This window comes from Marmota monax, unplaced genomic scaffold (assembly GCF_021218885.2).
Source record: "Marmota monax isolate L192 unplaced genomic scaffold, Marmota_monax_Labrador192_F-V1.1 WCK01_AAM20220418_F8-fsc00913, whole genome shotgun sequence".
NCBI classification, from domain to species: Eukaryota; Metazoa; Chordata; class Mammalia; order Rodentia; family Sciuridae; genus Marmota; species Marmota monax.
In genome coordinates this window covers 110,971-121,900 of record NW_026692198.1, presented here as the reverse complement: position 1 = coordinate 121,900, position 10,930 = coordinate 110,971, and the positions used below count along the sequence as shown (strand labels likewise).

The 10,930-nt window shown below is 37.9% G+C and overlaps 1 pseudogene; it reads left to right on the top strand.

Moving 5' to 3' along the window:
- Positions 1-6,369: 6,369 nt before the first annotated feature.
- LOC124080361 (thyroid receptor-interacting protein 11-like) lies at positions 6,370-9,741 on the top strand (annotated as a pseudogene).
- Positions 9,742-10,930: the final 1,189 nt, after the last annotated feature.

The window sequence follows — 10,930 nt, the reverse complement described above, 5'->3', positions numbered from 1 at the left end:
TGTCCATGCCCATCTCTTTTCCAGCCGGAGTTCTCTGCACAGCGTTGACTTAGATGAGCTATTTGGAACAGGAGTCATACTGGGCGTGTGGGGATTTTGATTTATCCATATGTTGCTTAAAATTTTTATAATGAGCACCAATCATTAGAAATAAAAATAGTAAAGACTTTTGAGGGGAAAAGTCCACTGGGCGTCCATCTAGCCATGGGGTCTGCAGTGGTGTGGAGAAGGGAAGTGGTGCCTTTCCTACCTGCCAGGTGCCAGGTGCTAGCTGGGCCAGGTGGGTGACAGAAGGGAGCCTCTTGCTCACTCTCAGGGAGACTAGGCAAAGCCAGTCTGCCTGAGGTGTTCTGGAGCCCTCTAGGAGTGGGGAGAAGGGCACACCTGTGGCCTCAACATGGTCTTTCAGCACCGTCTAGTGGTTACATTAGAAATAGTCACCCATAATTCCCTCCTGGGAAAAGAAAAATCAAGCAGAAAAAAATATCTTCTTGAATACTGAAATTTAGAAATTTGTTCTCTGGGCTCTGTCATAAGCCAGGCAAGCATGAGGCATGAGGGCACTTGCTGTGTACTTCGAAGCTGGTAGACCAGGGAAAGGGCAGGGCCATCGTAGATGTAGAAATCATCAAAGTATAGGAACAAAATAAATGAAAGTTTGCACAATATAGGAAGATCTTCCGCCACAAAACATGTACATTCTTCCTGCTTGAAAATGATATTCACCTTCCCAAGCCTCCAGAGTCTCACTGCCATCTGAGTGACTTCTGGATGCAGATGAGGTTTCTTGGTAAGGTTCTTCCTCATTTGAAGACCTGGGGATAAATGGGACTGGCTCCTTGCCCCTCCCTTGCCCACTTACAACCATAGGGAAGAAATAGGACAACCCCCACAGAGTCTCTTACAGGAAAGGATTGAAGTGGGGAAACCATGACTGTCCCTGGTCTGCATCACCTCAAAACCCATCAAATGATTGTGCAGCCCACACAGTAGATCCAGGCCACTGCCTAGAAATGTTTCTTCATGGTTTCTGGTTTAGACATCTGGAGCTCTGAGTAATCCTTCTTTGTCCCATGAGGAATGATGGGTTTTTGACTGAGTATTTTCTCAGTCTGATTGCCCTGTGTAACTACCAGAAATTAGTGGCTTAAAACATCACCAGTTTATTTTGTCCATGGTTTCCAAGTCCAGGCCCAGCATAACTGGGTTTCCTGCTTTGGGCCTCCTTGGGATGTAGCCAAGGTGTTGGTCAGAGTAAGGATCTCAACCCAGATCAAGATCATTTTCCAAGTCCCTTGGCTGATGGTGTAATTTATTGCTGTGTTCTCCTGCCACATCTCTGCTGCTGGAGGCTGCCTGTAGGTCTTTCTCCATGGAAAAAGGATAGTTTACAGTCCCTGACTTCTACTACCACCTAGAGAGCAATTTTAAGAAGCATACCTGATTGCATAAGGCCCACTTGGCCAATCTCCCCACATTAAGGTCAGTCAATTGAGGACCATAATCACATCTGTGAAATACCTTCAAAGGGGCAGCAACATTACTGTTGAATCATAGAGCTGGAGGTAGGTGCAAGTTCTCTAGGGGCTGAGGATCTGAGAGCATCTTAGAATTTTTTCCCCTCACATCACAACTAGCAGTTTGGGATCCAAAATATATTGTTTCCTTGTATATTATTTTTGGTCACTTTAACTCAAACAGTGCTGTTTTTATATAGCAATTACATTAAAGACTCATGGATGTCCCACAAGTTCTAAGTGTATTCCACATAGCAGGTACCCAACCACAAATGTCTCTGAGATGATTCTCCTTACTCTGGGTTCCTGAATGATCATGGTAGGAGGGCCAGATCCTTTAAACTTCTTAGAAGACTATTTTTTAAATATTTTTTAAGTTGTTGATGGACATTTATTTCATTCATTTATTTATATGGGGTGCTGAGAATTGAACCCAGTGCCTCACACATGTGAGGCAAGTGCTCTAGCACTGAGCCACAACCCTAAACCTAGTGGACTTAATTTTAACAGATAGAATCTGAGAGGCTCAAACTTTAGATTATCTGTTCTATTTCTCTGAAAGAATCAGTGAGGCACCTACTCCTGTTCTTACAAGGTCTTAATGAATGATCTTACAAGACTACATTGACCTTCAATTTGAGGTTCTTCATTTTGGCTTTGGTTGCCATTTGCATGTATTAAGAATTGTTCATAAGTTTGAGCCCTTGTTTTTCCTACTTGAATCATTTAATTTCTTCTTTCCTTCTTCCTTTTTTTTGCCTAATGCTCTGGGTAGGGTTTCAAGGACATTTGTTGAATAGAAGTGGTGAGAGAGGGCATCCCTGTCTTATTCCATTTTTTAGAAGGAATGCTTTCAGTTTTCTCCTATTTAGGATGATACTAGCCTTGGGTTTAACATATATAGCTGTTATAATGTTGAAGTATTTTCCTACAGTAAGTATTTTTTCCTACAATAAGTATATTTCCTACAATAAGTATTTTTTCCTAGTGTCTTGGATGCTATTTTTTGTCAAATGCTTATTCTACATTTACTGAGACATTATTAGAACCCAAAATCTCCCCCGAAATGTTATAAAACTCATAAATTCAGAAAAATATCAGGATATAAAAATAACACCATAAATCAATTGCATCCATATACACCAATTATGAATCAACTGAAAGAGAAATTAGGACAACTATACCATTCACAATAGCTTCAAAAAAGAAAAAAAAAACAAAAACAAAAACAAAACCAAACTTGGAAATCAATCAAACAAAATCAGTAAAAGACCTCACCAATGAAAAGTACAAAACACTAATAAAGAAGTTGAAAAAGATCTTAGAAGTTACAAAGATCTCCTATCTTCTTGGGTAGCAGAATTAATATTGTCAAAATGACCATACTACAGAAAGCACTATACAGACTCAATACCATCCCAATCAAAATCCCAATTATGTTCCACAGAAATAAAAAATGCAGACATGAAATTCATATAGAAAAATAAGAGACCCAGAATAGCCAAAGCAATCCTTAGCAACAAAAATGAAGCTGGTGGCATTACTATTCCAGAACTTAAACTATACTACAGAGCAATAGTAATAAAAAGAGCATGGTATTGGCACAAAAAATAGACCTGTAGACCAATGATAAATAACAGAGAACACAGAGAATAACCCAAATAATTACAGTAATCTTATATTAGACAAAGGCACCAAAACATACATTGGAGAAAAGATAGCCTCTTCAACAAACGGTGCTGGGAAAACTGGAAATCCATATGGAACAAAATGAAATTAAATCACTATATCTCACCATGCACAGAACTCAACTCAGAGTGTATCAAGGACTTAGGAATTAAACCAGAGACCTTGTGCCTAGTGAAAGAAAAAGTAGGCCAAAATCTCCATCATGTAGGATTAGGCTCCAGCTTCCTGAATAAGAATACTATAGCACAATATTTTTTAAAAGTATCAATAAATGAGATGGATTCAATTCAAAAGGCTTCTTCTCAGCAAAATTAGCAAAAATAACAATTAGTGAGGTGAATAAAGAGCCTACAAAATGAGCGCAACTCTTTACCACAAGCACATCAGATAGAGCACTAATCTCTAGGGTATATAAAGCACTCAACAACCTTAACACCAAAAAATCAAATAACCCAAACAATAAGTGGGCCAAGAAACTAAACAGACACTTCTCAGAAGAGGATATATAATCAATCAAATATATATATATATATATATATATATATATATATATATATATATATATATATATACAAAAATGTTTAACATCTCTAGCAATTAGAGAAATGCAAATCAAAACTAAGATACCATCTCACTGCAGTCAGAATGGCAGCTATCAAGAATAACAACAACAATAAGTGTTAGAAAAGATATGGGGGGAAAGTCAAACTTTTACATTGCTGGTGGGACTGCAAATTGGTGCAGCAAATCTGGAAAGCAGTATGGAGACTCCTTGGAAAACTTGGAATGGAACAACCATTTGAGCCAGGTATCCCACTCCTCAGTCTATACCCAAAGGACTTAAAATCAGCATACTATAGAAACACAGCCACATTAATGTTGATAGTAGCTCAATTAACAATAAGTAAACTGTGGAACCAATACAGACACTCTTGGATAGATGAATGGGTGAAGACACAGTGGTGTATACACACAATGAAATATTACTCAGCATTAAAAGAGAATAAAATTATGGCAATTGCAGGTAAATGGATGGAGTTGGAGAATATCATTCTAAGCAAAGTAAGCCAATTCTGAAAAAACCCAAGGTCTTATGTGCTCTCTGATAAGTGGATGCTGATCCATGAAAGGGGTTGGGGGGTGAGAATGGAGGTACTTTGATTGGGCAAAGGGGGAGGAAGAGAAAGGAAGAAGAGATGCAGTTAGGAAAGATGGTGGAATGGGATGGACATCATTACCCTAGGTACATGTATGACTGCACATGTAGTGCAACTCTACAAAAAGTGCAACCGGAAAACATAAAGTTGTGCTTCACTCGTGTATGATGAATCAAAAAGCTTTCTGCTGTCATGTATAACTGAATAGAATTAATAAAAATCAACTAAGAAAACACTTCTTTTCTTTATAAATTACCCAGCCTGTGGTCTTCTGTTGTAGCAATAAAAACCAGAGAAGGACAGGGCTCCTGAGGGAAGCAGAGATCAGAAGCTCAGGGTTGAGCACTAGAGCCAGACACTCTATCTCCCATGGAGAGCTTGCTTCTCTCCAGCTCCACAAAGAGAACACAAAGAGACAATTCCTCCTGATAGCTGTTGGAAAGGAGGTCACTGGGAGGAACTACTGCTGGTACACTGTCCTCTGGCTAACAGGTTCATTATCTCCCATCTTGTTCCTTTCATTCCTTTGTTATTAATAATCATATCTTACTTTTCAAACCCAAACCTAGCACAAAATGTTATTCCAATAGAAGCTGTATTTAAGATGCAATATGAAGAAATCCATGGCCTGACTCACTAGAGCAATTGAGGAGGATACAGGCTGTCCTTCCCAGGCTTCAGGTACTCCCCAGGGGTACTAAAGTAAGGCCAGACCCCCAGCAAGGAAAGGTATGTTTGGAAAAATAATTACTTACTGCCCCTAGGTTTCAACTCTGGATGAAGCAGCTCTATATGCCAGGACAGTGCCATGCCACTAGACACCAGAGTACACAGTACATGCTGCCTGTAATCACAGGATGCAATCAAAAAGACAGTACAGAGCAGAGAGCATCAGCACTCCACAGGCTTTCCTAAGTTAGCAGGTAAAGCAGACAGCCTGATATTTCAGAAAAAAATATAGAAGGAAAGCAACATTTCCTGTATATATCTGCTTTAAAATTATAGTTTAAAAGCCACACTTCAAGAGTAAGTAAATAAATAAGATTAGGACTTATTTATAAGAAAAAAATTAGAAGTCCCAGTCTCATACATAAGTCTGGGTCATATAAGTTCTAATCTTATAAATAAGTCTATATTACAGCAAGAATATCTCATTATACAATTCACAAAAGTACATTAGGTTTACAAGGCATGCATGTGGAAAAAGAGTCTCTGATCTTCAGTATCGCTCTCCTCAGCCCAATAGTAATGAGCCCTTCCCCTGGTAATTGGTGATGGCTTGATTTGGGAACCTGAATTCACATTCTTGCCTTCAGTGTAATTAATAGTATACATTTCATAATTTATGTATAATCTATATATAATGGCTGATACTATCAGTATAAAGTCATTCTTTCTAAAAAAAATAATCTTGTTTGGTGTTGGGGAGAAAACCTAGGACTGCATACCTGGTAGGCAAATGCTATACCATGGAGATGAACTCCCAACCCATTAAAAAAGCATCAGTTTTTTGGTTGGGGCTGGGGCTCAGTGATAGGACGCTTACCTCACATAAGAGAGGCATTAGCTAAGAAGTCAGTAAGATGTTACAAAAGGGTATTAGGAGAGGACACCCTTGATTGTTCCTGATCTTAGTGAGAAAGTTTCAAGTTTATTATCATTAAGAATGAGGTAGGTAGGGGTGATATGGCCACCAGCGCCCAGGTGGCAGGAGAAGACTGCAAGCTGGGACAAGTTGCCAACACTGAGGGAGAATTCACCCAAGCCCGAGGGCAGAAAATTGAGGGAAGGAGCTGAGGCCCAGGGGGTGACTGGGCCACTAGTGGGGAGTCACTGGTACAAGCCCAGGCCAGTCCTCTATGTTTCCAGGCAGAACACAATGGTTGGCAGAGCCCACCCTTCATGGAATTCTGAGTGCTTGGGTCATAATTGACTCCTTGGTGTTCCAGGAGGTTCAGAGCAGAGGTGGATAGAGACTGAGGTGGTTTTCAGAGCAGCTCTGATGGCACACTGAAATTGTGACAATATTGTCCTGGTTTAGAGGCCTGGGCTCTGGCTTGGGCCACTCATTGGGTCAGGAGGGGGGCAGCTTGGCTTCCCTCATCAGCTGTATCTCCAAAGTCACTGACGATGAGGTTCTTGATGATTTAGAGGATGTAGAAGAAGGTTTACCTAATTATTAGAGAAAGAACCTTGAAGATACCAAATGGATGATCAGATATGACAATGAAAGTCTTAAAAACTATTGTACTGAGCTGCAAGAAAGGTATACAGCATCAGAGCTACAGATCCAACATCAATCTGCAAATTACAGGAATGAACTGGAAAAGAAAGTAGAAATCAGGCCACTTAAAGCAAGACAGTTTGCCTAGAAGATGAGTTGTCTGCACTGCAGTCAGTAGATTCAGGAGCAGGTGGTGTACCAGCAACACTGCCTCATCTTCCTTCGGTAATGAGATCAGTCATTTTTCAGCTTTTCCCACTGATGAAATGGACTTCAGTAACATCATTTCATCCCAACAAGAAATCAACAGACTGTCAATTGAAGTTTCAAGACTTGAATCTCAAGTTAGTCATTGGAGGGATATAGCTCAGGCAAAGGGAACACATAATTCTGATCAAAGTGAAATCTGCAAACTACAAAATACTATGAAGGTACTTGAACAAAACCAAAGTCAAGACCTTGATCATCATCAAGAGGAAATGTCAGTTTTACAGAATGCACATCAAAAGAAACTGGCAGAGATAAGTTGCCAGTATCGAGAGAAATTAAATGACTATGTGGAATGGATTGAAAAACTAGAAAATCAGTTTAAGGTGACTCAGGAGTTACAGTAACCGATGAGTCTAAAATCGGTGAATGGAAAAATAAAAACTATTCAGGTTCTACAAACTGAAAAAGTACAGTCTGCGACAAAGATGGGAGAACATAAAGATCAAATAAAAGACATAATTAAAAAATTATCTTTTGGCAGAAAATGACAGAGATGCCTTGAAGAGGGGAAAAGAGCAGCTTGGTGTGGAAATGTGACAAATAATTGAACAGTGTGAAAACTTGAAACTGGAATGTAGTCAATTGCAGCCTTCTGTGATGGAACAGAAAGATGAGGAATTTAAGAATTTTCAGAAAACCATCAAATAAATAAAAGCCCAGTTGCAAGGAGACACACACAGTACTCCAGCAGACAATTCTGATAGTTTTCAAGAAACAAAATTTAAAAGCCTTCCTATAGAAAATGGAAGTGAAGAACACAACCTGTATAACTATGAAACTGAAAAATAAGTGAAAGGAATCCAAGAATGAGAACTTGATATTCAACTTCTAAATGAAAAGAATATATCTTTAACCAAACAGACTGATCAGCTGTCCAAAGATGAAGTTGGCAAACTCACTCAAGTTATCCAGCAGAAAGATAGAGAGATACAAGCTCCTCAGGCTAAAATTTATTCAGGAAAACTTGATATGAGTACACCCCAGCTTTTGTCTGCATCATCACTTACCTCCCAGTCCTCAGAGGACAAAGAGCTGAGACAATCGCTGCAAGAAAAAGATGCCCCCATTAGGATGCTCCAGGAAAGTAACCACAGGTTGTCTGATGCAACTGCTGCCACCTCCAAGAGAAAAAAGAAAGAACATGAACAATCAGATTCCAAAATTATACAGCTCAAGGAAAAACAAGATCTGTTACAAAATTTACTGAAAGAAAAAAACCTCTTTAGCCAAGCCAAAAGTGATCAGTTACTTTCTTCAAATGCAAAGTTCACTAACAAAGTGAATGAAAATGAGTTGGTGAAGCAAGCAATAACTAACCTCAAGGAGAGAATATTAATTTTAGAAATGGACATTTCTCAACTAAAAGGGCAAACTTAAAAAAATAATAGAAACATCCAAAGAAAAGGAAATGGAGAATCAAGCATTATAAGAGATGAACATGAAATTCTCTGTGATGCTGCAAGAACAACAGTTGGAGTACCATTCAATGAAGGAGCAACTTTTACAAGAAAAAGAACAGGGCAAGCCTGGGGAATTAAATTGGCTTTTAAATGCAGTTGAATTCACACAGGAGAAGACCATTCTATGTCAGCAGGAGACAGACCAACTCACCTTGTCCCTAAAGAACCAACAGATGGAAAAGAGTACCCTCCAGCAAGAGGTTCAACACTTACATGACAAAGAATTACTCTTAAATCAAGAGGTACAAAGACTGGGGAGCCATCTTTTAGGATCAGGAGATTCTTACACCTGGGAAATTTAGGCTGCAGAGAAGAGAAAGATGAACCTAAGAGAAAAAGACACACTATTGGAGGAAAAGCTACTTTCCTCTTCTAATGCAACTCATCAAGCCAGTGTGCAGGCAGAGTCCCTGCAGAAACAGGTGCATTTACTCTCCCAAGAGAGGGATAAGAATGCACTGCAGCTTTTGCTCTACCAAGAACAAGTAAAGCCGTATGCCATGTCATTATCTAACCTGCCAATGGTTCTAGAGCATTGCCAACAAGAAGAAAAAGCTATGTATTTGGCTGAATTAGAAAAGGAATGACAATATATAACCGAATGGAAGGAAAAGGCAGAAAATCTAGAGAGGTATTATTATTACAGGAACATTTGGATGAAGTCAACGGTGTGTTGAATTCAGCAACCAGACTTACACAATAGTTACATCTAAAGGAAGAACAGATTGAAGGACTTAAAAAGCACAATGAACTCCAACAAGAAATGTTGTATAATGCACAAAAGAAAATTGATGAACATGGAAAATGGCACAGAAGAAAAAGTGGACAAAGCCCTAATGAGAAACCTGTTCATTGGGCATTTCCATACATCGAAAAGTAAGCATCCTGAAGAGTTACAGTTATTGCGAAGCACCCTAGACATTCAAAAGGAGAAAATGGTGCAGTTGTTGAATAGAGATGATGGTGACGTTACTAAGTGGATGACGGGTTGGCTTGGAGAAGGATAAAAAAATGTCCCCAGCACATCTTTGAGACCAAATGAGTAATCTATGCTTAGTAGTTCTTTTCTAGAACTTTTTGTTAAACTTCTGGAAACTATCTCCTTCATCTGTTCCACCACCAAAACTTTCTACTCATGACATGAGATGTCTAGACTCCAGAGGAAGGAGGAATGAAGGTGAGAATGTACCAAGAAGTTTGAAAGATGCAGCAGAATTCAGAGCTGGTAAATAGTGGCTGTGAATCTGTTCTTGGCACCACATTCTGCGGCAGTGCCACTGATTGGCCTAGCTGGACTTGGAACTGGTGGACCTGGGAATCCCCATTTGAATCCCATTACAGACTTCATGCCCACCTTTACATCATTGCCAGTGTCCCCTGACAACAGCGCCAGGGTTGTACCAAAGGACTTTTTAAAGCAATAAGTGATTCTCAAGCCAGAGATGATTTAGCAGTTTAAAGAAGCCATAAACAACTTGAACTATTTACAGAGTGGCCTTTTTGAAAAGAAGTTGTGTATTTGTGTATTTGCAGAGAAAAAAAAAGAAAAAAAGTTGATATATAGAGCTACCAGGTTTTTTGACTCCCCTCCCCGCCTTTTTTGTATTTTTTTTTTTTTTGCTGTAGCACTTATTAAAATTTTATTTGTGTTTGTTTGCTGTAGCTTTTTTATATAAAATTTTGTTCCTGTGCTATCAGGTAATCAACAGCAAAAATAACTATAGCTTCAACCTTTTTTATAATTGTATTTGTTATATTTAATTATATTAATATAAAAATGATTCATTTATATTACTGAAAAGAAGAAAAATCCAACCCATACGAAAAAGATATATACCTCAGAATTTGGGCTATATGCAAACAAAATATGATGTAGTAAAGTCGTGAATTCTTTAGTTTATAAAAGAAAACACTGTATAACTACTAAAAGAAAATTACAGTGGGAGGGCCTGAACATGAAGTTTAGTGCATAAATTCTAAGATTCTTTTAATTCAAATGCTATGACACCTATCCCTTTTACTTATCTTCATTCTATTAAAAAAGTCACTTGACATTCATTCCCTTTTCTAGATGTTAAATATGTCCAGAAGGAAGATGACTTTTGTCAGTGAAACCAAAAGTATAATCACATGCATCCTTTTTAATTTGTAAGAATGTATCATTAAATGTCTGGACTGTTTACATACTTTTTTGGGACCTACAGTAATGCTTATAAACACATTTAAAAAAAAAACAAACATTTGATCAAAAACAGAGTGGGGAAGATAAACAAAATAATACAAAGTTTTGAAAGATGAAAAAGTTAAAAAAGGAGTAGTTAAAATCTTTTTTTTTATTTTTTGTAAATTAAGATAAAAGATAAACCAAAATTTTCTAGCTTATGTCAGGTGATATCAGAGAACTGAAAAAGCAGATTATACAGCAAATGCTTCTCTGACACTTGAAATTTCTAAAACCATTGAGAATATTTTATTAAAATTAATTAAAATTTAATATAAATTAAATTATTTTAAATAAGTCAAATTAAAATTTATGAATTAATTTCATTAATTGAAATTATTTTATTAATTTTACTGATTAATTTTATCTCTAAATTTAATAAATTAATTTTC